This window comes from Schistocerca cancellata, chromosome 1 (assembly GCF_023864275.1).
Source record: "Schistocerca cancellata isolate TAMUIC-IGC-003103 chromosome 1, iqSchCanc2.1, whole genome shotgun sequence".
Lineage (NCBI taxonomy): Eukaryota > Metazoa > Arthropoda > Insecta > Orthoptera > Acrididae > Schistocerca > Schistocerca cancellata.
In genome coordinates this window covers 1,281,815,999-1,281,843,996 of record NC_064626.1, presented here as the reverse complement: position 1 = coordinate 1,281,843,996, position 27,998 = coordinate 1,281,815,999, and the positions used below count along the sequence as shown (strand labels likewise).

The 27,998-nt window shown below is 43.5% G+C and overlaps 1 protein-coding gene and 1 non-coding gene across 3 annotated transcripts in view; both read left to right on the top strand.

Annotated features, from left to right (window-relative positions):
• LOC126095093 (EF-hand calcium-binding domain-containing protein 4A-like) overlaps nt 1-27,998 on the top strand; it is an 850,382-nt gene that overhangs the window by 554,245 nt on the left and 268,139 nt on the right. The window lies entirely within an intron of this gene.
• Nucleotides 5,859-5,933, top strand: Trnas-cga (transfer RNA serine (anticodon CGA)). Its single transcript has one exon. It is a non-coding gene; the product is annotated as a tRNA-Ser (tRNA).

Below are 27,998 nucleotides of genomic sequence, written 5' to 3'. Positions count from 1 at the left end.
TCACTTTTGCAGAAAAGAGTCATTAGAACAGAAGCAACGAAGGGGTTCCGTTCCTGCTCACATTTCGGAACGTGGAGACAGAAGATATGAAGACTTTCGGACTGTCCGGACCCGCGGCCATCTTCTCGATGCTTATCTAGAACCCTTGAATTCGGGTAGCTATTTTATTTTTTAATACATATCTACTCATTTTCGTCGTCAACGGTTCACCAATAAGTCTTCAAACACCTTCAGTCGAAAATTTTCATAATATGCAGTTCGCATCAGTATCGAATTCTAGTTCTCACCGAATGTTCTATAATCACCAACATCCTGTTCTGCGGAGCTTAATGTGATGCACACGGTAACAAATGGTTCAAATGGCTGTGAGCACTATGGGACTTAACATCTCAGGTCATCAGTCCCTTAGAACTTAGAACTGCTTAAACCTAACTAACCTAAGGACATCGCACACATCCATGTCCGAGGCAGGATTCGAACCTGCGACCGTAGCGGTTGCGCGGTTCCAGACTGAAGCGCCTAGAACCGCTCGGCCACACTGGCCGGCCCACACGGCAACGCCCTTTAGCGAGTGTACTGCATTTCTCTTCATTCTCTGGAACTGGATGTCGTCAGAGTAAAGTAACGACGTCATAGAAATGGTATGAGGTGCGTAGCGTTGGATGAAGGCCATATGCGGCAGAGCAGTTGCCTTGATTCGTTCTTCCGCCCGGCAATCCAATGGGTCGATGTCTGTATCATGCGTGCGGTAGGTGTGGCAGAACGGCGTTGCGGCGTCATGGATGTTGTGCAGATGTCACTGCGTCGGGGTTTTCTGTTCACAGTCCGAACCGACGTAGGTGAGTTAGGGTGTGTGTGTGTGTGTGTGTGTGTGTGTGTGTGTGTGTGTGTGTGTGGGTGAGGAAGGAGGGGGGGTTGTATTACACCAGACTGCGTTCCAACCAACCGTAGGGTATTTGCTGTCGACCACGTTTCTTCGGTGTCGCAGCATGAGGCCGCCTTACACCCTGCGGACCGGGGGCAGATACTCAATACAAGTACTTCGTCTCTGGATATTTATAGAAATCATTGTAGGAAAATATGCACGTTACTCATCTCGTCCTAAAGCACTGCAACGATTTCAACCTAGCTTGTACATACAGCACGTAATATTTGGAAGGGGCACTGTGGGATAAGAAGCATTGGCCTACCGTCATTTCAGGATGAAATGGGGACGATTTAAAAGATTTGGGGACCGCTTCGCCGAATGAACAAGAAAAATGCGGCTTTAAAAATAAATTTGTTTGCAACGGGATTCAGACCGACGCTTTTCGTTGACACTGGACGTCGCATGAAAGTATGATGAGCATTAATCGTTAGGGCTGACTCCAGGTTCACATTGCTAGAACAAATTGCATATACCTGCCGAAAAACAGGAGGGAAAGAAGTGTCCTTCTTGCGATGGAAGGTTACGAGAATGTCGGCTGTTCAATGTGAAACGAAAATTACTCTGATGCACCAAAGAAACTGTTAGACATGCCTAATACCGTGTAGGGCCCCCGTGAGCGCGCTGAAGCGCCGCAACATGACCTGGCATGGACTCGACTAATATCTGAAGTAGTGCCGGAGGTAAACGACACCATGAATCCTGCAGGGCTGTCCATAAATCCGTAATAGTACGAGGGGGTGGAAATTTCTTCTGAACAGCACGTTGCAAGGCATCCCAGATATACCCAATAATGTTCCTGTCTGGGAAGAAAAAATGGTTCAAATGGCTCTGAGCACTATGGGACTTAACATCTGAGGTCATTAGTCCCCTAGAACGTAGAACTACGTAACCTAACTAACCTAAGGACAGCACACACATCCATGCCCGAGGCAGGATTCGAACCTGCGACTGTAGCAGCAGCGCGGTTCCGGACTGAGGCGCCTAGAACCGCTCGGCCACAGCGGCTGCCTGTCTGGGAAGTTTGGTGGCCAGCGGAGGTGTTTAAACTCACAAGAGTGATCCTGGAGCCACCCTGTAGTAATTCTGGACATGTGGGGTGTCGCATTGTCCTGCTGGAACTGCCCAAGATTTCTAAATGCACAATGGGCATGAATGGACGCAGGTAATTAAACAAGATACTTATGTATGTGTCACTTGTCAAGAGTCGTTTCTAGACTATTAGGGGTCCCAATCACTCCAACTGCACACGCCTCACACCCTTACAGAGCCTCCACCAGCTTGAACAGTCCTTTTCTGACATGCAGGATCCATGGATTCATGAGGTTGTCTCTATGCCCGTCCATACCTATCCGCTCGGTACAATCTGAAACGAGACTCATCCGGCCAGCGAACATGTTTCCAGTGATCAACAGTCCACTGTTGGTGTTGATGGGCACAGGCGAGGCGTAAAGCTTTGTGTCGTGCAGTCATCAAGGGTACACGAGTGGGCCTTCGGCTCCGAAAGTCCATATCGATGATGTTTCGTTGAATGATTCGCACGCTGACACTTGCTGATGGCGCAGCACTGAAATCTTCAGCAACTTGCAAGAGGGTTGCACTTGCGTCACGTTGAACGACTCTCTTCAGTCGTCGTTGGACCCGTTCTTGCAGGATCTTTTCCCGGCCCCAGCGATGTCGGAGATTCGACGTTTCACCGGATTCCTGATATTCACGGTGCACTCGTGAAATGTTCGCACGGGAAAATCCCCACTTCTCTGCTGCCTCGGAGGTGCTGTGGGCTGTCGCTCGTGCGCCGACTGTAACACCACGTTCAACCTCACTTGAATCTTGATAACCTGCCATTGTAGCAGCAGTACCCGATCTAACAACTGAACTGCGCCAGACACTTGTTATCTTGTATAGGCTTTGCCGACCGCAGCGCCGTATTCTGCCTCTTCCCATGTCTCTGTATTTGAATACACATGCCTATACCAGTTTCTTTGGCGCCTCAGTGTAGCCGTCTCTTCCGCGTTTAATTTATTTACGCAACCAGTTTCGGTGTTCCATTACACTATCTTCAGGCCCCTAGACCAACGTACATTGGGAGAAATCCGCTCTCGTGTGCAGTCATAGCATGACCTAGTGTTAAATAACCGGTGTCCGTAGATCTCTGGTTGGATTTTGCCTTACTGTAAAATTAGTGTGTGCACGTTATCCATTGAGTCACCAGATACGTCGAGCAAATATAATACCACTTATTTCGTTTTCAAATGCATTACACGTGACAACCTGTACATTTTTTTATGTAGATGGTTAAAAAAAAATCTGCCCAAACCGATACACAGCAAAAAAAAGCATGTTAAGAAAATCGTCGCGTAATACGAGGCATAACCCAAATATGGGTTTTTGAAGAAAGGAACGTGTTTTGTGGTTCACAGACAAATTAATCTGGTTTTATATCAAAAGTACAAGAGTGTAAAAAACCAGTTGGTTACAAAATCTTTCAACTCGTCGACTGAACGCATTCCACTTAAATGTTTACCTGCCAATCTCTTTTCTCTTTAAAATATGTGAGGCAAATTTAAATTTTCTACTGAGTAGTAAACAAGCGTTTAAAACTCAATCTAGTTTGCCGCATTAACCTGAAATCTAAATCTCTCACTTGTATCACAAGTATTACGTAGTAATTTTCTTCAAATTTTAGTTTGAAAAACCTCATCTGAGGTGTCACAGATGTTTATCGATTCCCTTCAATGGTTTTGATCCCCCTTGCATTCTAGTTCTACATCAACATTTACACGGATACTCTGCAAATCATATTCAAGTGCCTGGCAGAGGGTTCATCGAACCACCTTCACAATTCTCTATTATTCCAATCTCGTATAGCGCGCGGAAAGAATGAACTCCTATATCTTTCCGTACGAGCTGTGATTTCCGTTATTTTATCGTAGTGATCGTTCCTCCCTATGTAGGTGGGTGACAACAAAATATTTTCGCATTCGGAGGAGAAAGTTGGTGATTGGAATTTCGTGTGAAGTTTCCGTCGCAACGAAAAACGCCTTTCTTTTAATGATTTCCAGTCCAAATCCTGTATCATTTCTGTGACACTCTCTCCCATATTTCTCGGCAATACAACACGTGCTGGCTTTCTTTGAACTTTTTCGATGTACACCGTCAGTCCTATTTCGTAAGGATCCCACACCGCGCAGCAGTATTCTAAAAGAGGACGGACAAGCGTAGTGTAGGCAGTCTCCTTAGTAGGTCTGTTACATTTTCTAAGTGTCCTGCCAATAAAACGCAGTCTTTGGTTAGACTTCCCTACAATATTTTCTATGTGTTCCTTCCAATTTAAGTTGTTCGTAATTGTAATACCTAGGTATTTAGTTGAATTTACGGCTTTTAGATTAGACTGATTTGTCGTGTAACCGAAGTTTGAGTTCCTTTTAGCATTCATGTGGATGACCTCACACTTTTTGTTATTTAGGGTCGACTGCCACTTCGAACCATTCATATACCTTTTCTAAATCGTTTTGCAGTTTGTTTTGATGTTTTAGGAACATTAAAACGATTGACAGCAGCGTTTCGGTCGTTTTACCTTCCAGAATACATGAAAGCGCTTGCTTCTGTGCAGTCTCGGAAAACGGAGAAGGAACATCCTACTAGAACATCCCATCGATGGTTCAGATGGGTGAGATGGCTCTAAGCAGTATGGGACTTAACATCTGAGGTCATCAGTCCCGTAGACTTAGAACTACTTAAACCTAACTAACCTAACGACATCAAACTTTTACATGCCCAAGGCAGGATTCGAACCTGCGACCGTAGCAGCAGCGCGGTTCCGGACTGAAGCGCCTAGAATCGCTCGTCCACAGCGGCCGGCTTCCCATCGATGACTTAATTTGTGCCTGCCCTCATAAGAGTCGTCAGATGTATTTTCCTCCGAAATGAAAATTGAAACACCTACAGCCACCTCTTTTGGTTTTAATGTATTTCTGCGCAAAGTTTCGGTATTACATTACACCATCTTCAGGTCCCCTGACCAACACAAATTGGGTGGAATCCAATCTCGTGTGGCGTCATAAGAGGAGCCAGCGCTAAATAACCGATGTGCTCCTCCGTTTCGCGAGTGAACGCCCGCAATTTTCAGCCAGAACTGAAAGGCGTTCTCAGTTTCTGCGTCGTCCACGGCACGAGAACCTGTTGTTAATTATGATGTGGCTGCATGGAGCAGAGCGGGCGCCGGGAGAAAGGCAGCCAGTGAGTGAGTGGGTGAGTGAACGGGTGGGTGGGTGCGCCAAGCAGAGGGTGACGAGAAACGAGGAGAGGGACCGCCAGCTGTGCTGCAGAGGCGCTCAGTCGAGCAGTCGCAGCTGCCCAGAGACATGTTCACCTGCAGCTGCATCTGCCAGCAGTACCTGCCCGGGGACCTCCTCCAGCAGCCGGTGAGCCACGACCGACTTCTGTCGCCAAACGAGGCTTCGCCGAAATTGTTCTTTCTGGAGAGCATAGACATTAAGTGCGAGTTGGAGATGCTCCAAACAGTGAATCGCGCGCGAGACGTAGCCCTCCTCGTCACAAGCTGTGAGTAACAACCGTAGACGTGAATGAGATTGTCACTCTGCAGCGGAGTGTGCACTGATATGAAAATTCCTGGCAGATTAAAACTGTATGCCGGGCCGAGACTCGAACTCAGGACGGTTTTAATCTGCCAGGAAGTTTCATATCAGTTTTAATCTGCCAGGAAGTTTTATATCAGCGCACACTCCGCTGCACAGTGAAAATCTCATTCTGGAAAAAACCCCTCAGGGCTGTGGCTAAGCTACGTCTCCACAATTTCCTTTCTTTCAGGAGTGCTAGTTCTGCAAGGTTCGCACGAGATCATCTGTAAAGTTTGGAAGGTAGGAGACGAGGTACTGGCAGAAGTAAGGCTGTGAGGACGCGGCGTGAGTCGTGCTTGGGTAGCTCAGTTGGTAGAGCACTTGCCCGCGAAAGGCAAAGGTCCCGAGTTCGAGTCTCGGCCCGGCACACAGTTTTAATCTGCCAGGAAGTTTCAACCGTAGACGTTTTCACCGCCTCGGTTGTGACCTTCCCTCGAAGTCTCGGTGGTAGAATCTGCATCTGCCGTCACGCCTGACCTGAGTTCGGCACTACGGAATCACTTTCAGCCAAGAAAGTGAGAGGGCACGCTGTACTTAGCTTTGCTCTTGATGAGTAGTCGAAACTGCGTAGTTACTAACTCAAAGCTCGCAGTCGAAGCTTTGCAAAAATTACCTGTACAGTAAATTAAGCAAAGGCCATTAGTTTCTGTAGTATTCATAGTTTATTTGTGGCTTCTTGCTCTACTTACGTATCACATTAAAGTTTCAACATGGTCGCTAGCTTTGTTCGACATATTAGCATACGCAGGAATTACAAAACACATATTTTTCATTAAGGGGGGTAGGACGTCAAACGGGCCGACTTGGAGCAGGAGAGGCACCACAGGACATTTTAATTTCCACTGTCTATACTTTTACAAATAAATTCATTAAACTTTGTCAGCATGGCCAGGAAGAATTGAGGACCCACACTCATAGCAGTGGAAGTTCAAAAACGTAGCAAAATACCTTTTTTTACACGTGAAATTTCATCATTTTTTCACTTACTACTGGCTGCATTTGTTGCTATTGGTACACTTTTCTTCCTAAGTAAGAGGGATTCTTCGATGAATTTTGCCCAGCATACAGACAGGTCTCACAGGTGTATGAAACTCTAGAATTTTCCAACTCTATTAAAAAACTGTATTAAAAATTGAGATAATTAACTATAAAATTTGAGTTTTTTCTAAACATGAAGTTTAAAATGTAACAGTTCATTCATTTTTTCATAAATTAAATAAATTCTACAGTTTCGAACACCTGTAACTATGGTTTGTATGCTGTGCAAAATTCATCGAAGAATATCTCTGTCCTAGGAAGAAAAGTGTACCTATACCAACAAATAAAGCCAATACTAAGTGAAAAAATCATGAAATTTCACATGTAAAAAATATTTATTATGTTACGTTTTTGAACTTCCACTGCTATGAGTATGAATCCTGAACGGCCGGCCGAAGTGGCCGTGCGGTTAAAGGCGCTGCAGTCTGGAACCGCAAGACCGCTACGATCGCAGGTTCGAATCCTGCCTCGCGCATGGATGTTTGTGATGTCCTTAGGTTAGTTAGGTTTAACTAGTTCTAAGTTCTAGGGGACTAATGACCTCAGCAGTTGAGTCCCATAGTGCTCAGAGCCATTTGAACTATTTTTTTGAATCCTGAACTCTTCTTGGTCATGCTTTCAAAGTTTTATGAATTTATTTGTAAAAGTATAGACAGTGCAAATTACAAATTAAAATGTCCTGTGGTGCCTCTCCTGCTCCAAGTCGGCCCGTTTGACGTCCTACCCCCCTTAAACACAAAACAACCGATTCCTTTATCCTTTTTTTGTGTACCAAACATTACTCATCCTCCAAAGTCAACAAAGTTCTTACATAAAGATTCCTTTGTGCAGGTGACTGATAACTGTTCAAATTTACCTTAAATATTAAAAAGATTTTCGTAACTTTAACATTACATCTCCTCTTCTGCGTAATGATGACAGTCTAAATAAATACAGTTTAGCATTTCTCCTCTGAGGCGTTCAAAAAACGTGAAGCCGCTGATTGTTGTGGATAATTGTAAACGCTAAATTGAAATTTAATGCCATCTTTCCCCTAAACACGACTTTTCAAGTTGTAAATATTTTTTCAGTTTTAAGAAACTCTGTGAATGACGTTAGCACTCGCATTTGTGTGAATTACGCTTGTTTCTGAATTTCGATTTGAGACACAATTTCCGTAATCAAAACTTGATTTACCCTATCTCAACAGTTTTGATATAATGTAAAATGCATTCTGTTTACTCTGCCCTCTAGGCTTTTCTCTGAGATATAAATTATCGAAATGAAATAACTTTTTAAAGATACGTAGCTTTTCAAGCTAAGTATTTAATCTGATTAGGTATCAGTTTATATTCCTTAATGGTTTGGCTGACTTTTTCATTTTTTGAACAAGACATGATCGTTGTGGAAAGTGAACAACGTGTTAGTCAATAATATTGCTTCTTAAGATAATAGATTTAGATATCACAAATACGACTGTAATTAATGTATGCCAGAAACTTTTATTTTCTTTACCAGTACTTGAGAACATAAGTTGAACGTTATACAATACTATGAGCAAAAATGCCAACGATGGCAGTATATTTCTTCGTCTACAGGTTTTATTTGCCGACAATTGAGTGTAACAAACAGAATTTAACTATCTGATAAATGACTAATCAGTATTTTAGTATCCGATACATGGCCTGAAAGAGTATTGTAATATCTGATATATCGCCTAATTCAGGACACGGTGTCAGAACAAACTGTTGGTGTGTTAGCATTGCGTTTGGATTCTAGGACCGTGTAGCGCCTGTCAAAGATAGATTCGTCTGTACACACTGAAATCATTCGAAAATGTACGTTTCATCGACGTACATATTTTTTAATGTAGTGTCGTTTTTTAGTTGGTTTACATCGACATCTGAACTCTAAGAACTAACATGGGATGTTTATGCGCTATTGTGCTAGCTGTTATTTGCACAATTTTATCTTCTAGTTGTCTCCGCAATACACGCGTATAAGGCTACTGAATATTCATGCTTACTGTCCAAACAAACAGGCCTTTTAAGTTTTCTAGATAGTCTTCCACGAAACGTACTATGTTTCTCTTGGAGTGTTTGGGAGAAAGTATGTTTACACATTTTTTGCTACGCTCTTTCACTGGTCAAACATGCCTGTAACTGCCTCCCCTCTTTGCATATACTCGTTGCCCCCACTTCCGACCTGATATGGATGCCATACACACGAACATTACTCTAGTATGGGACGTACCAGTGTTTTTTTCGCAATTTCTTTCGTAGACAAACTGCCGTGTCCTAGTTCTACCACTGGGTTGTACACTGCCGTTTCCTTTACCTATAAACGATAATTTGCGGTCATTCCATTGCATTTATCTACATACTGATTCTCCTGAAGGCGTTTATGAATCAGTCTTGTAGTTAAAGGACATCTTGCTGCTGGGTTTCCTCAAGGGCACAGCTTCATATTTCACTCTATTAAGAACTAGTTATCAGCCATTGTACAGTGCTCTGGGAGTGGGAAACACCGACCTGTTAAAACCAACACCGGTATTTTAGTTTTGCAGAACCGATATTTTTCGGTATTTGTTTGGTCTCGGTTACTACAGGTTTTTTATTTACTTACTAATGGCTGGCCAAGAGGCCGTTATGTCAATTCGTGATACCAGTGGCGCTAAAATTTTGGATTTTTATGTAAGACGTGTTTAATAAGAGTAATGTTTATTCGCAAATTCCCATTGCTTTGATATATGAATATGGAAAATGGGAAAAGCGATCAGAACTACTTTAGTAACAATACCAGCTGTTAGAAACGTGCAACAAACTTAACGACATAAGAATCGGCGCAGCATTGCCGAGACAATAATGTACCTGCTGTACTTAGCTATCCAGAAACAGCGATACTTTCGTGTTTTTGTTTGAGAGCAGAGCAGAGCAGAAGGTGTATCGAGGCTTGTCATTTGTTGCCCAAAAATATTTGTCATTGACACGACGCTCTGTGGCTTCCGAAGGATTGGTATCGTCTTTAAGTGATAATTTTTCCGGTGAAAGGAGTCGACTGACGGATCAATGCATTATAGAACGAGTGCTTCTAAAAATACTGGACAATAAATACTGGCCAAGGAATTAATTCGTTGCTGATACTTTAGGGCTTGTCAAGTAATTGTTCCTGATAAGTGTTCTATTTTGCATACGTTATGAACTGTTCATTTTGATTTTTTGAAAGACAATGTTTCGTTTTGTCATCAAAAAATGAGTCGTATCCAAATTCCTCTTTAAAAGTAAATAAATATATTTGACTACAAAACGGGTTTTTTCATTCGAAATTATTAAAGAAAAATAACTCCACAAAATTTACACAAAAACTAATTACTTGTCTGCTATTTCTATGCAACAATACATCTACATTTACTGTGCTATTCATAGTAAAGTGCCTGACAGAAGGTTCAGTGAAACACCTTCAATCTGTCTCTCTACTGTTCCACTCTCGAACGGCTCGCAGGAAAAACGAGCACTTAAATTTTTCTGTGCGAGCCCTGATTTCTCTTATTTTATCGTGGTGATCATTCCTCCCTATGTAAGTGGGTGCCAACAGAATGTTTTCGCAATCGGAGGAGAAAACTGGTGATTGAAGTTTCATGAGAAGTTCCCGTAGCAACGAAAAACGCCTTTGTTTTAATGGCTGCCACTCCAATTCACGCCGCGCGGGATTAGCCGAGCGGTCTGGGGCGCGGCAGTTGTGGACTGTGCGGCTGGTCCAGGCGGAAGTTCGAATCCTCCCTCGGGCATGGGTGTGTGTGTTTGTCTTTAGGATAATTTAGGTTAAGTAGTATGTAAGCTTAGGGACTGATGACCTTAGCAGTTAAGTCCCATAAGATTTCACACACATCTGACCATTTTTCCAATTAACGTATCATGTCTCTGGCACCATCTCCCCTGTTTCGCGATAAGGGAAAGGAAACTAAGGCAACAGTAATAAATTAATGACTCAACAAATCACTCTTTATTTATAATAAAAATAAGAAGTAGCTGCTCTGCTGTCAGTGTCTGCGTAGTATATCTTTGTGTGTTTGTAGCCCTTGGAAACGGACAACGTAACACGAAAAATACAGTAGAAGAATTCAGGTGATTTTTTTGAAGTATTCAACGCCTCATCACTTTTCGAGAAAAGCAGCGATCTATAAACGCTCATAGTTTTCTTTTCTTTCCTCCATTTGATTCGACATTTTTATTTTAGGTATCTTGAAAAGTGGAATGTAAATGTCTGAGGGCTTCTTAGAATCTCAGTATTTGTTCGATGTGTACGTTTATTACAGGAACTAATAGCAATAAAAAAACCGAAAATTAGTTATTTCAGAAACCAGGTATTTTGAGTGGTTTTAAAAGTAAGGTCAGACTGGTGATGAAAAAATTGGTGTAACCTAAAACCGGTTGTTTCAGCGTTAACCCCAACCCCACCGTGCTGACATTTCGTCGATGTCGAACTGGGTAATACTGGGATTTGTAAGGGTAACATTTCCCCATTTTGAGAAAATAAGATAAATGTCCAACGTGTGACGAACGACTACGTGTGTGTTAGCGTATCTCTTCTCTATATCTCTGCGTTTTTCACAGCTGTATGGGTTAAATGAGTGGGTAGCATCCATTAAATACTACGAAGGAACAGTCGGAAATTCTTGAACTCTACGGTCCCGCGTGACACTAGAAGCATCCGCTTACATTTACATATACTCGTTTCGCTTCATATCCATAGATATTGTTAGTACCACATATTTGTATTATTTGGCTGACCATGTTATAGCTCATATATCCCTTAGTGAAGCGATACCATGTATTTAAATTTCATGGATTGCATTTTTCGCATTATAAGCTGGTGAATTATCTTTGCAGTAGTCTAATACAGTATTTCGTAGTGCTATAACCGGATAGTATTGCAGTTTTTGTAGCACAGGATTTCCTCATAGGTAACTATTGTCTTCTTCGTGAGATGAGAAAATTGTTGTCTGACGTGTAATTTTTCCTCAATGCCTGAATGAATCACTTTTCTTTATGTCGTGTGGCAAATATAGAATTGGACAGCAAAATACACTACTGGCCATTAAAATTGCTACACCACGAATATGGCGTGCTACAGACGCGAAATTTAACCGACAGGTAGAAGATGCTGTGATATGTAAATGATTAGCTTTTCAGAGCATTCACACAAGGTTGGCGCCGGTGGTGACACCTAAAACGTGCTGAGATGAGGAAAGTTTCCAACCGACTTGTCATACACAAACAGCAGTTGACTGGCGTTGCCTGGTGAAACGTTGTTGTGGTGCCTCGTGTAAGGAGGAAAAATGCGTAACATCCCGTTTCCAACTTTGATAAAGATTGGTTTGCAGCCTATCGCGATTGCGGTTTATCGTAGCGCGACATTGCTGCCCGCGTTGGTCGAGATCCAATGACTGTTAGCAGAATATGGAATCGGTGGGTTCAAGAGGGTAATACGGAACGCCGTGCTGGATCCCAACGGCCTCGTATCACTAGCAGTCGAGATGACAGGCATCTTATCCGCATGGCTGTAACGGATCGTGCAGCCACATCTCGATCCCTGAGTCAATAGATGAGGACGTTTGCAAGACAACATCCATCTGCACGAACAGTTCGACGACGTTTGCAGCAGCTTGGACTATCAGCTCGGAGACCATGGTTGCGATTACCCTTGACGCTGTATCACAGAGAGGAGCCCCTGCGTTGGTGTACTCATCGACGAACCTGGGTACACGATTGGCAAAACGTCATTTTTTCCGATGAATCCAGGTTCTGTTTGTAGCATCATGATGGTCGCATGAGTGTTTGGCGACATCGCGGTGAACGGACATTGGAAGCGTGTATTCGTCATCGCCATACTGGCGTATCAGCCGGCGTGATAGTATGGGATGCCATTGGTTACACGTCTCGGTCACCTCTTGTTCGCATTAACGGCACTTTGAACAGTGGATGTTACATTTCCGATGTGTTACGACCCGTGGCTCTACCCTTCATTCGATCCCTGCGAAACCCTACATTTCAGCAGGATAATGCACGACAGCATGTTGCATGTCCTGTACGGGCGTTTCTGTATACAGAAAATGTTCGACTGCTGCCGTGGCCAGCACATTCTCCAGATATCTCACCAACTGAAAACGTCTGGTCAATGGTGGCCGAGCAACAGGCTCATCACAATACGCCAGTCACTACTCTTGATGAACTGTGGTATCGTGTTGAAGCTGCATGGGCAGCTGTACCTGTACACGCCATCCAAGCTCTGTTTGACTCAATGCCCAGGAGTATCAAGGCCGTTATTACGGCCAGAGGTGGTTGTTCTGGGTACTGATTTCTCAGGTTGTATGCACCCAAATTGCGTGAAAATGCAATCACATGTCAGTGCTAGTATAATATATTTGTTCAATGAAGACCCGTTTATCATCTGCATTCCTTCTTGGTGTAGCAATTTTAATGGCCAGTAGTGTACTTCATGGACCTTAAAAATATTTTCCGGTCTAATTTTGATTTGCCCACGCTGTTTTAATGGGATCAGTCGCACCGCTGAAATGTCCCCATGCGACCATCCGAGAATCGTGAATTCTGCCACGGCACATGCAAACGCCTATTTTCGGTTCACTTTAAACGTTTACTGGAGCAGCTACCGCACGTACTTCAGCATACATCAGCGTCTCCAGCGCTGCCTCAGCTGGGTCGCTCCTGCCCCTTCGCTTCCCACTCTTGAGGCTGCGTGTCGGCCTTCCGCAAGAATACGGTGGCGGCGGCTACATGCCGGCTTGTGGCTGCCTTCGTCCGATCCCTGATGCTTTTCCGATACCGCGCCGTTGCGACGCCGCGGCCGTTAGGAAGCGCGCTAACGCTCCAGAGCGCTTCATCTGCAGACTCTCTTTGCTGGCGAAACGCTGGCGTGAAATGTTCTGCCGCAAACGCTTCCCCAACTCGTAACGGCCCTTGTGCAAAGGAGTGCGAAATAGTTGCGGGGACCCTTGCGCACGCCGCTCTTCGGTGCGGCGAACCGAGCCACCGCGTTATGAACAACCCTCTGCCATGTTGCGCAAGTGGTGCCCTGCGTACCAACCACACTGCTGCCAGCACTATTATCTGACCAAAAAACTTATTTTTATCCGTTAATGGTCTTGTGGTCTTCAGTTAAAAGCCTGGTATCCTACATCCATTTAAACTTGCTTACTGTAGCCATATTTGCTCCTCCTCTACAATTTATACCCCCCCCTCCCTACATTGAAATATATTGACTATTCCTTGATGCTTCAGTTTTATGCAGCTTGTGTTGTGAGCGTGGGGTTGATATCTGCTATTCTGTTATTCTGCGCAACGGATTAATCTGAGATGTACCCTTTACCCTGTGGCTCCTACAAGATGCAATTTCCACCCCCACACTACTACAGAAGTCAGACAGACGCTCCTGACGTTGTAAAGAGAAATGCCTGAAAAATTTTCAGCAATAAATATCTTCTGGAGTCGTCCGCAGTAATGAAATGACACAAAAATTCACAAAATTTCTTATGTAACTAGTGAGATACTTGGGTACTGGAGTAGTGCTAGTTAGTGTAAGAAAAACATGAAACTAGCGATAATTATTATTTATTTTGCAAAAATTCTGAGAAATCACAATGGCAAGTTATATCCTGGCTCTTTTTGGAATGTGAAGTTACGTCTCAAGGATAGGATTCGCTAATGAAATTTCTATACAAAGTTTAAGATTGTTATTGACTTGGCAGAATGGCTGAGAGAGGCGCGCCTACTCAACTTGAATAATTATCCTTTAGAATGTTGCTATGTACGGTCGAGGCTGTCGCGTGTGATATGCAGTGAAGTGTGCTGTTGCGGAGGAAATATGGGGCTCGCAATAGCTGTAGCCCACAATACCGTAAGCTGCGATGACTGCTGTCTGCGCCGCTCGCTGCTGACAAATAAGATAACTCTCGTTCTATCTGGATTGACCTTCGTCAATCAAACTCTCCCTACGCCTTGATGAAGTGAAGGATTCCTATTCGCCCCTAGTCTAACTATTGGCGTGGTACACCTGTCAGATAACCAGTTCACCGCGATGCCACTCAAAAATTCGCTCGCCAGTGTTGAACTATAACTCTGTCCGTTCACACCGCAAAATAAGTGTGTCGGCCAACACAGTGAACAACGCTTAATCGCAAGGACTCAATATAGAGCCGCACTTCGATTCGCTCTCGACAGAGGTGCTCTCCCAGTGAAGTACTGAGGAGAGACTTGTTCCTCACAATCTGGAAATCTGTAGTACCGGCGTTTGGCGTTTGCTGTCTCCCTGTAAAAATCTCTGAAACTGCGTGCTATGTGTAAAGAATACGAAGGCTGGACGCTCCCACACAATCTAACGGAATTTTCTTTTAAGCCAAACATGGGGTCATTCCCCCTTTCACTCGAGCACACGCTGTCTACTCCACGGGCGTCCTCTGAAGGCTGGCTCTGAGCACTATGCGACTTAACTTCAGATGTCATCACTCGCCTAGAACTTAGAACTAATTAAACCTAACTAACCTAGGGACATCGCACATATCCATGCCCGAGACAGGATTCGAACCTGCGACAGTAGCGGTCGCCTGTTTCCAGACTGTAGCGCCTACAACCGCATGGCCACTCCGGCCGGCCGTCCTCTGAAGGGAACGGCGTCCCGCTGTGTGGTCTGCCTCTCTCGAACTAAAAGCTCCTGTGACCATTGTGTCTGGAATGTATGTGTGTACGCCAGCCTGGAGTATTTCAACCCCGGTGCGCACTTGTTATTTGCATATCGTTTACATGAATTCATACAACATTGATTTATCTTATCGAGTTTGGGTTCGAATGAAGCGTCTTGATGTGTGGAATATGATTGTGAGGGCGGAGTATGTAACCAATGAAGGTCAGGAGACCACGACATCTTACAGTGGCTTTACACACGACTGGTCTGAATCATACTTAACAGAATGCAAAAACGTGTGCTGAATATGTTGGAAAGGTAGAAGGTTTTATTGACTGGAGGAAAATTACAGAGGGAGTCCCACAGGGTTCAGTTTTGGGTCCACTGCTATTCCTTACAAAGGGTGTCTATTCCAAGTGTCGGCAGGTGCTTTTTCTCTGATGTTTTGGCAGATATTTGCAGTTTCGTTTCTGATACGTGTAGTTTGAGCCATCCCAAACAAATACTGCTCACCACATCTCCCATGCGCCTCCTAGTGTCTGCGGAAATCGTCGGTTTGTTTCCCGTTACAGACGAAATGAGTTTCAAAGCAGAATTTTACGTGCCCATTCGATAGAATTGTTCAAATCGCTCTGAGCACTGTGGGACTTAACTTCTGAGGTTATCAGTCCCCTAGAACTTAGAACTACTTAAACCTAAGTAACATAAAGACATCACACAGATCCATCCCCGAGGCAGGATTCGAACCTGTGACCGTAGTGGTCGCGCGGTTCCAGGCTGTAGCGCCTAGAACCGCTCGGTCAACCAGGCCGGCGCCCATTCGATAGAGCCGTCTCAGATTAGTGCACTGCGATATTAACGTTATCGATACGTATTAATAGGAACAGCAAAAGACAAAGAATAATCAGTACTCCATCACCCACTACCCCACACTGACTGCTAGTGCCATGCAGTAGCAGCGCTTCTCAGTGGCTGCTGTTCCTATTAATACATATCGATAACGTGAATATCGCAGTGCACTATTTTGGGACTGCTCTATCGAATGGGCAGGAAAATTTCCAGTTTAATAATAATTTTGTTTGTAACGGGAAGCAAGCCGACGTTTTCCGTCCACTCTGGACGCCGCATGAAACACGTGATTAACAGTATTTGTTTGGGCTGACTAAAGCTACACATTAAAAAAAACGAATTTGCAAATACCTGCCGAAACATCAGAGAAATTGAGCCCGATGACTCTTAGGAGAGACACCCTGTGTATGTGAATGACCTTCCACTTAACTTTCTACAAGCAAAATTGCTACATTTTGCAGATGATACTAGTATTACAACCAATGCCATTAGAGAGGAAGGAACAAAAGAGATCTTTAATGATTTATTTAAAACAATTGCTTCGTTCTTCAGACACTGACTCTCTGATCTTGAGAATACACACTATATTCAGTTCTGTTCAACGAATAGACTCACTGATGTAGAGCGACAACAGGAATCAGTAAGTAGAATAGAATGCTCCAAATTTTTGGGCGTACATATTGATGGAAACTTGAACTGGAAGACTCGTATATTCCTGAGATTCTTCGAACAGTTAAGTTCAGCTGCGTTTACTCTTCGTATAATTGCTGGTCTCGGAAATAAACGAAGAATCTCGTGGTATATGTTCTATATTGCCACTCAATACTGTCTCATGCAATAATTTTTTTGGGGTAAATGGAAATGTGTGTGCGGCATATTTGGCCGGGAGGTCCCTTTCGGGTAGTTCGGACGCCAGATTCGAGTCTTGTTATTTGCCGCCATATCGTCGACTAGCGCATTGGTGATGATGATGATGATGAGGTGATGGATAAGGGCAACTCACACACCCAGTCGCGAGCGGAGAAAATTTCCGATCCAGCCAGGATCGAACCCAGGGCTTCATGATCGAGAATCAGCAACCGCAAGCCACAAAACCACGAGCTTCTGCCTTTCTAGTGTAACTCGTCACTCAGAAAGCAAATACTGATTGGACAAAAGCGAGTAGTAAGAGTGAGATGCGGTGTTCAGCCGTGGTCATAATGCAGGTACCTCTTCAGAGAGTTAGGGACTATGACTGCGCCATCGTGGTACAGATATCCGCTAGTGAACTTCGTTGTAAATAATGCAACACAGTTTGAGAAGAGCAGTGATGTCCGCACCTACAACACTACAGGGACAGTGACCTTTACTACCCATTATTAACGCTGTCAGTGCTTCAGAAAGGAGTTCAATACGCAGCAGCAAAAATTTTTGATCATTTCGTCAATAACATAAAATATGACGGGTAGCAAAACAAGTTTTAAATCTAACCTAAAATCATTTTTTCTGGAAAACAGCACCTATACCATGGACTAATTTCTATTAAAAAACGGGTAGACCATAACAAAAAAGTTACTTCCTAAGTGTAGTATCGTGAGTTGGAATAAAAAAAAAATATTCTATAATGTAAAACACGTATCTGCCATACACATCCTGTAAACTGACTCCTTTCACATAATTTAGATAAGAGAATCGTTCAAATGATCTGTGGAACACATATCTGGCTCAGCATGTGTTCTAACAACCGATATCGTCTTTTAGTAAAGATGTGGCATAAATTTAATTTCTTCCCGATTCGATTCAGTACCTCTTCTTTAGCTATTGATCCACCCACATGATCTACAGGAATCTCCTGTAGCCTCATATTGCGAAAGCTTCGATTCTATTCTCGTCTGTACTGTTTGTCCTCCGCTTTTTCTTCGTTATGCCATAATCCTGTACAAAATATTGTCCCAGTTAGCACAAATTTCTTTGAAATGTAAACTTCTCCAGCCGGACGGTGTGGCCTAGCGGTTCTAGGCGTTTCAGTCTGGAACCACGCCACGGTCGAAGGTTCGAATCCTGCCAGGGTATGGATGTGTGTGATGTCCTTCGGTCACTTAGGTTTAAGTAGTTCTAAGTTCTAGGGGGACTGATGACCTCAGCAATTAAGTCCCATAGTGCTCAGAGCCATTTGAACCACTGACCTCGCCAGAAAGATCAGTGGAGCTTCAAAACGGCGAAAATGGCTTTTGAAATCTCAACTCGTTCCTTCCGTTGATAGCGGTTCAAAAATTTCGGCAGCCATGTCTAGGATTGTGGTCATAATGAAACCAACACGCTCCCGGGAGATTATCCAGTGTCTAGGCTATCGTTTTGGCGGCTGTTCACCGATCCTGAAGAATCAGCTCATGAGCAGCACCGGACGTTGCAGCGTCTGTTGCGGTCTTCAATAGCGAGATGACTAGTCTTGAAATGAGATATCCAGATTTTTACAATGCCGTAGGAAGCATACGTCTCTTCCTGTGTTTGTGACATCTTTGTTTTAATACCCTTAGTCGACTTCCCCTGGAGACACAAAAAGTGCCTGATAGCCCGCAACTCCAGTAACGAGAAATTTGAATCGGTCTATCTTGGCTATTACATGAAACGGAGAAAACAGTACGAATAGTCAACACCTGATATTTATACACTTACGTATTAAGGTTTCAGACTTTTACTTGTCGACTAAATGGCAAAGTTTGCATTTCAAATAAATTTGTGCCAAATAGGACAGTATATTATATCGACGGCGGCCCATAACGACATACTCGCAATTATCTCGCAAATGGTTCCTTTGCGGAGCCAAGTGTACTTGAAAGTTTTTGCTTGTATTACCGTGTACTTCCACCCTTGTTAGTTACGATAAGGACTACACATTAATGATTTGCTATTAACCATGAAAAGTGACTATTTTTTTTATTTGAAGATGACACAATTGTCACTTTGACAGATGTGAAATGAAATGGAAATTGTTTAGCAAAATATAAGAATGCCTAACTGCAGTAAAATCTAGAACATACAGTCTGTCACTTGGAAATTTTGTATAAACGAAATTGTGCTGTTACAAATTCATCAAACAATTAATGATACCCTACATTTTAAATTATTGATACAGAACATACATGAATATGTCACTGTCAAGTATCGCATGCTGGATGTTATGCAGAATATAAATAGTTCTACCTTTACTATAAGAATAATTTCTTTTGACAGTGATTCGAAAGGTTATTTGCGTTGTGTCAAAAGTCAAAAGTAGTCCCGTTATTAGGTGACGACAGCAACGTCCTGTTGGATGTGGTTTGGTGTCGCCTTCCTCCGACCAGTTATGAAGTGTCAACTGTGTACCTGCGTTGTGTGGATGTCTGCGATGAGAGCGTGGGCGTTGTGTGTTGTGAAGAGAGGGGGTGGATCTCTGAGCCAGCACACAGCCTAGTCCTCTCGAGTGGCACTAATGGGGCCGCCGATAGTCAGAAACTACGGAGAGGTTTGAAATTGAATAATCTCATCCACCACCAGGATTCGAACCGGCTTAGCTCAGAGTCTAGCGCCACCGCACAGTCGTCCTTTGGCGATCTCGGCCACGGAGACAGGTTTACATTGTGTACTTTCACTTTATTGTAAGGTGTAGCACAATCTATTGGCGAATTTGTCCGTTCACAAAGAACCAGCAGCCAGAACCTTTAGTTCTGTCATTTCGCGAGTGTAGAACAATAGCGAGACACACAGCCACTTTTGATGCCTTAATAAACGCCTTTGTGCATTGCATACAGATGGTCCTAATCCAGAAATCATTAATAGTAGCTGACCACTGACAGATCAAAAACATTACAGATGATACTGCGTTCTTGTCTAGAGCTCTTTCTGGTTGGAGTACTGCTCCTTCGCCTTCTATTCTTATTGTTGTTTGTTGATTCTGATTGCTGTCATCCAGCATTCTCAGGTGCATTCACTTTTATTAGTCGATTGATTCTGGTTATTCCTCACACACCTTTAAGGTGTCACATTGTTACTTCTTGAACTACTGTAGGTATTTAATTTATTACATTTACAAAAAAAAGTTATTTCTCAAAGTTGATGCAATCTATACATCCTAAAGCAACGGCTGGGGTATGTACAGTGAAATGCAGCACTGCGACTCACGGTTGATAGAAAACTTATATTGTGTTCCATCTAGTGCTGACACCAGCGTTAACGGATAAACGACTACTAGACACTTCAAAAAAAGTTTTCCATCACCCCGGTTCCCAGAAATCCTTAAGATAGACGTTGACTGTGGATATTGTATCGCAGACACAGTCCTTTCGACTGTTCAGGGATGTCACTAATCCCGCCAAAAGATGTAAACAGCCTTGCGTGAACAGCGCCTATTAGACGGAGGGGGTCAGACAGCCGATCAGTTCCAGTCATTCCACGAGGTAGGACGTACAAGGCTAGTCTTGTCTTTAGTCAGCCATGCCTAGATGGTCAATACCGCGGTTCGATCGCATCCGCATTGTTACCCTGTGCCAGGAAGGGCTCTCAACAAGGGAAGCGTCCAGGCGTATCGGAGTGAACCAAAGCGGTGTTGTTCGGACATGGAGGAGATACAGAGAGACAGGAACTGTCGATGACATGCCTCGCTCAGGTCGCCCAAGGGCTACTGCTGCAGTGAATGACCGCTGCCTACGGATTATGCTTTTCGTGCAGCCACAGGACGTCGTGTTACGACTCAAACTGTGAGCAATAGGCTGCACGATGCGCAACTTCACTCCCGACGTCCATGGCGAGGTCCGTCTCTGCAACCACGACACGACGCAACGAGGTACAGATGGCCCAACAACATACCGAATGGACCGCTCAGGATTGGCATCACGTTCTCTTCACCGATGAGTGTCGCATATGCCTTCAACGAGACAACCGTCGGAGACGTGTTTGGAGGCAACCCGGTCAGGCTGAACGCCTTAGACACATTGACCAGCGAGTGCAGCACGATGGAGGTTCCCCGCTGTTTTGGGGTGGCATTATGTAGGGCCGACGTACGCTGCTGGTGGTCATGGAGGGCGCCGTAACGGCTGTACGATACGTGAATGCCATCCTCCGACCGATAGTGCCTGGACCGTGTAAAAACTACTGAATATGCGTAATAGGATCAGGAGAAACATGTTTGGTAAACACGTCGATTAAAAGTCACTTAATAAAAGATGTCTGGTGTTTATTCTTATCTACAAATTAGCTCCTTTGGCGCAGTAACAGTGAAGAATTGCTGCAGATACAGGCCATAACGATATCTTTCTGGGTATATATAGTGTTTTTTTTCTTTTAGTCGTCGGTGTTCTGACTTGTTTGATGCGGCTCGCCACGAATTCCTCTCCTTCGTCAGCCTTTTTGTCATAGAGCAGCAGTTGCAGACTACATCCTAGTTATTTGCTGGATGTCTTCCAATCTCTGCCTTCCTGTAGAGTTTTTACCCTCTGCAGCTCTCTCTAGTAACGCGGAAGTTAATTCCTGATATGTTAACAAATGGAGTACTAAACGGTCCCCAGTTCTTCATGTCAGTGTTTTAGAAATATTCCTTTCTCTTCGGTTTCACTAACGACAGCAACGTCATCAACGAATCTTATCGATAATTTTCTTTCAACCACTATTTTATTCCCCCTCCTGAACCTATCTTTTATTTCCGTCGTTGTTTCTCCGATGTACAAATTGTACTGTAGGGAGACAAGACGCGTTCCTGCCGTACACCCTTCCTAATACAAGTATTTGATTCTTCGTTGACCATTTTTGGCGCTCATATGTATTAGATACTACCTACCTTTGCCGGCCGCTGTGGCCGACCGGTTCTAGGCGCTTCAGTCCCGAACCGCGCTGCTGCTACGGTCGCAGGTTCGAATCCTGCCTCGGGCATAAATGTGTGGGATGTTCTTAGGTTAGTTAGGTTTAAGTAGTTCTAAGTCTAAGGGACTGATGACCTCAGATGTTAAGTCCCATAGTGCTCAGAGCCATTTGAACCACCCACCTTTTCTTACAGCATGTAGCTGCTTTTCAGAGAATTTCAGAAATTTTTGAGTATTTTACATTTTCGAATCGTTTTTCTAGGCCGACAGAACATATGCAAGTGTCTTGATTGTCTTGCTTCCATTATCAAGCGCAACATCAGTACTGCCTCTCGGGTTCCTAAAACCAAATTGATCATGTCTTAAGAAATCCTCAAATTTCTTTTCCATTCTTCTGTATATTATTCATGTCGGCAACTTGTAGTCTTTGGAAATGTGTGCATGACATTTTCCCGAAAATCAGGTGGCATGTCACCAGTCTCAGAGGCTCTACACACCAACTAGAATATTCAGATGGTTACTATTTGCCCCCAGTGTTTAGAATTTCCGAAGGAACGTTGTCTATGCTTTCTGCAGTATTTGAATGCATGTTTTCCACATCTGTATGAAATCAGGACTGTTTTAATGCCAGCCCTGTATCTTCCACATCGAATTCCATTTGTACCTCTATCGCACTGTACCTCTATCGCACTGTCAGTTCCTCACCCTCGGAAAGACTTCCAGTATGTTCTCTCCACCAATACGCTGTCTCCTCTGCATTTAACGGTGCAATTTCTCTTTTGCGCTTGGTATTGACTGATTCTAATTTCACCGAAGGCTGATTTTTCTCTTCTGTAAGTTCGGTCTATACTTTCGATGACTATTTCTTTTTCGATTCCTTCACTCTTTTCCTGGAGCTATTCCGGCATATTTTCCCTGCAGTTTTAAATTATTTCATTCCTAGTCACTTACATTGCTGTGATTTTGTCTCTTCCTGAACATTTTCGCATTTCCTTCTTTCACCTATCAGTTGAAGTATATTTTTTGTTACCTTCATTTTCTTTGCAGTTGCCTTTCTTATAGCTGTCGCTGTCAAACCACCGTATGAGCTCCAATTACTCTCATTTTCGCGAGAAGTTTGTGGGAGGAGTCCTATGCAGATCAGCATGGCTGGCTGTCATGCGCTGGCTGTCAACCCTCCTTACCCGCATCCACGTGACATCATTGGCTGATGGATGACGCGGCGATCGGTCGGGTCCGACTGGCTCCTCTGCGGCCAGAACGGGGGTGCTTATGGTTATATGATTGAGAGGAAGCAATATGTTGCCCTGCTCGTCTAGGAGCATATGCTATCGGTATTTTAACAGGAAACCTCATGGTGATGGCCAACACCTTCTGCCACTGGAGATTTTGTTCATCTCCATAACACTTTCGTGCTTAGTAAACGATTCCGCCACTCTGGTTTGGCTCTCGTCCATCTTCTCTACTAACCACACCTGGTAATGGTTCCAGGCTGACGAGAAATAATACTCGTCCGAAGGAGTGGAGCTACCTCTTTCGTGGATGAATTACATTTCCTTCATATTCTTCACATGAATCACAGCTTGGTGTCTGCTTTTCCTACAATTACAGTTTTTTAAAATTTCATTTTATAAGTTTCTTGCTGTAAACAATACACGAATTAGAATTCCTTATGCATTAGATTAGAGAAGACAGTTGTATCTTAAGTATGCAGCTCTCTCTCTCTCTCTCTCCCGCCACAGATTTACGTGCAGATCTAGCTTCGGTCGTTATATGCTAGTTACTTCTGGAATGTTACTCTTAGATAGTTTACAGTTGTTACTGTTTCCAGTTGTGGCTTATGCTTGGTGTTGATAAAAAAAAGTCCTCGTTCCGTATTGCATGCCACAAATCTTAACTTTTGGATTTAATCAGCGTAATGAAATGATTACGATGGCTGCAATCGATTTCAGGTATCCGGTGCCGGAGTTCACTTGTGCTGTCATGTTCTGTAACTATTTGCAATGTAAATATCGCTAAATCGGAACATGTCTTCATAGCTCTGCATTTATTTTGTAAACAGCTCGCAAAAGACGCTCATGGCTGACATCGAACATGTTTGTGCACTTCGTCAACCTACATTTGATTGGCGTTCACATAAATTAAAAAAATTGCAGATATGTGTAAGCTACCGCAACATCAGCTAACTCTCAGTTGACACTTGACGTCCATTCAGAATGTATTTAAAGACAAGACGTACACCTTCCCGCCAGTTTAAGAGACCTAACATCACGAAACGAAATATAAAAATTAAGATGTCTTTCATTTATATTAGAACTAAGTTAAAAAAAAAATTTTTTCTGGTACGTATTAAATTTGTATGAAAGTACGAGTATAATGATGTAGTAGCAATCATACTTGAGACTATCAACATATCCTTAGGTTCAGGAAATTTATTGTTTGGAATCACACTCGACTTTGTGTCGATCATCGATTACGAAATTATATGACGCACTGATTCTGCCATGTTAACAGAATAAAATAAAGGCAGTTTCTGCGCAATTTAGAGGGATTGAGGATTTCATCTTAAAGGCACGTTCGTGCTGACTGCAAAACTTCTCTTACGTTTTGCTAGTCTGCAGTTATGGAGGATTTAATATTGTTTTATGCTTAGTAATATTAATTCAGCTGACGCTTTTGGATATCAGTTGTATGCGTGAAACTTAATCTTTTGTCCTCAAGAATTCGGTGATAACTGTTAGTTTTCTAAACAATCTTGTAAGCGCATTTGAATATTAAGTGAAAACTACCTCCGTTTATATGTAATACAGTTCTGGAAGTAGCCAGATGGGCTGGTTCCTCATGAAGCCTATTATGATCTTCAGTTCCTATGAATCCTCAATTCGTGATAGCAAGAATAGCGTAACTTATTAAAGTTGTTTCAGTATCCCAAATATATATTTACTACAGGAATCCTAAAATACAAGTTCGAAAATATTGTGTATTGTCGAGTAATATGGCTTGCGACTATTTATTCTCAATACATGATTATGAATTAACACTTCCTGCACAAGGCGTCGCTTTTACACCTACATCTACATGGATACGCTGCAAATCACATTTAAGTGCCTGGCAGAGGATTCATCGAACCACCTTCAAAATTCGCCATTATTCCAATCTCGTATAGCGCGCGGAAAGAACGAACACCTACATCTTTCCGTACGAGCACTGATTTCCCGTATTTTATCGTGGTGATCGTTTCTCCCTATGTAGGTCCGTGTCAACAAAACATTTACGCATTCGGAGGAGAAAGCTGGTGGTTGGAATTTCGTGAGAAGATTCCGTCGCAACGGAAAACGCCAATGTTTTAATGATGTCCAGCGCAAATCCTGTATCATTTCTGTGACACTCTCTCCCATATTTCGCAGTAGTACAAAACGTGCTGCCCTTCTTTGAACTCTTTCGATGTACTCCGTCAGTCCTATATGGTAAGGTTCCCACACCGCGCAGCAGTATTCTAAAAGAGGACAGACAAGCGTAGTGTAGGCAGTCTCCTTAGTAGACCTGTTACATTTTCTAAGTGTCCTGCCAATGAAACGCAGTCTTTGGTTAGCCTTCCCCACAACATTTTCTATGTGTTCCTTCCAATTTAAGTTGTTTGTAATTGCAATACCTAGGTATTTAGTTTAATTGTAATATCTACGTATTTAGTACAGTTTACTGCTTTTAGATTAGACTGATTTATTGGGTAACCAAAGTTTAAAGAATTTCTTTTAGCACTCATGTGAATGACTTCACACTTTCGTTATTTAGCGTCAACTGCCAATTTTCGCACCATTCAGATATCTTTTCTAAATCGTTTTGCAATTTGTTTTGATCTTCTGATGACTTTATTAGTCGATTAACGACAGCGTCATTTGCAAACAACCTAAGCCCTCTGCTGAGATTGTCTCCCAAATCGTTTATATAGATAGGGAACAGCAAAGGGCCTATAACACTACCTTGCGTATTCTGCTCGTGTCTTTCTGGAGTCGGGCATTGCAACATCATACTCAAACAGAAAGGAGTTACAATGAACTGCAACGGCCCAAAAACACTGCCTTTGGGTGCTACGGAAGTTGCTTTCACATCTGACGATACCAACTCGTTAAGAATGACTTCTTGAGTTCTGTTTGCTGGGTAGTCGTGATGGAGCACCTCGCACTAAGCTACTGTCGTTATTAGCACCGGCGAGGTGGAGGCCGAGAAGCTTTCCGAAAGTCATGCTCACATAATCCATCTTCATCCATGAGTTTTGCGTTCTTGAAGGAGTAAGTAAAGGCCATACGCAGTGTGAAAAGGGCATCCGGCGCTTGGCCTCTGCTAACGTGAGAACGACGCTAGCAGCCAAGCAGTAGGCGGATATCAAGACCTTCAACGACTTCAGGTGCTGTGAATTGTCCTTTTCCTGAAACTTCCTGGCAGATTAAAACTGTGTGCCCGACCGAGACTCGAACTCGGGACCTTTGCCTTTGGTTCGCAGAAGAGCTTCTGTAAAGTTTGGAAGGTAGGAGACGAGGTACTGGCAGAAGTAAAGCTGTGAGTACCGGGCGTGAGTCGTGCTTCGGTAGCTCAGTTGGTAGAGCACTTGCCCGCGAAAGGCAAAGGTCCCGAGTTCGAGTCTCGGTCGGGCACACAGTTTTAATCTGCCAGGAAGTTTCATATCAGCGCACACTCCGCTGCAGAGTGAAAATCTCATTCTGTCCTTTTCCTGTTCGTCTCAGGCATAAGTTTTGTCTAGGACGATCACCTTGAACCGCTTCCGCTCTGCAATTCATTGGCTACACAGCCAGTCTACACTGAGGTGACGGAAGTCGTGGGATAGCGATGTGCACATATACTAATGGCGGGAGCATCGTGTACGCAGGGTATAAAGGGGCAGGTCGTTACTGGGGCTGTCATTTGTATTCAGGTAATTGATGTGGAAAGGTTTCCGACATGATTATGGCCGCACGATGGGATTTAACAGACTTCGAACCCTGATTGATAGTCGGAGCTAGACGCCTGAGAAATTTGATTTCGTTAGGAAATTCCGATGGCAGTTGTGATGGCAGATTCGATTGAAAGTTTGCAAAGTAATATTTCAGAGCTAGATCAGAAATGTAAGGACTATGGTATGAAGATTAGCATCTCCAAAACGAAAGTAATGTCAGTGGGAAAGAAATATAAACGGATTGAGTGCCAAATAGGAGGAACAAAGTTAGAACAGGTGGACGGTTTCAAGTACTTAGGATGCATATTCTCACAGGATGGCAACATAAAGAACTGGAAGCGAGGTGTAGCAAAGCTAATGCAGTGAGCGCTCAGCTACGATCTACTCTCTTCTGCAAGAAGGAAGTCAGTACCAAGGCTAAGTTATCTGTGCACCGTTCAATCTTTCGACCAACTTTGTTGTATGGGAGCGAAAGCTGGGTGGATTCAGGTTACCTTATCAACAAGGTTGAGGTTACGGATATGAAAGTAGCTAGGATGATTGCAGGTACTAGTAGATGGGAACAATGGCAGGAGGGTGTCCCCAGTGAGGAAATCAAAGAAAAACTGGGAATGAACTCTAGAGATAGCAGTCAGGGCGAACAGGCTTAGATGGTGGGGTCATGTTACACGCATGGGAGAAGCGAGGCTACCCAAGAGACTCATGGATTCAGCAGTAGAGGGTAGGAGGAGTCGGGGCAGACCGAGGAGAAGGTACCTGGATTCGGTTAAGAATGATTTTGAAGTAATAGGTTTAACATCAGAAGAGGCACCAATGTTAGCACTGAATAGGGTATCATGGAGGAACTGTATAAGGGGGGCTATGCTCCAGGCTGAACGCTGAAAGGCATAATCAGTCTTAAATGATGATGATGATGAGGAAATTCCGAGATCAAGGGTGTGCCAGGGAAAAAAAAAACAACGAATTTCAAGCGTTACTTCTGAGGACGCCATTGCAGTGGGGCGACTGCCTTCATTTAACCACCGAGAGCAGCGGCGTTTGTATAGAGTTGTCAGTGCTAACAGACAAGCAACACTGCGCGAAATAACCGAAGAAATCAATGTGGG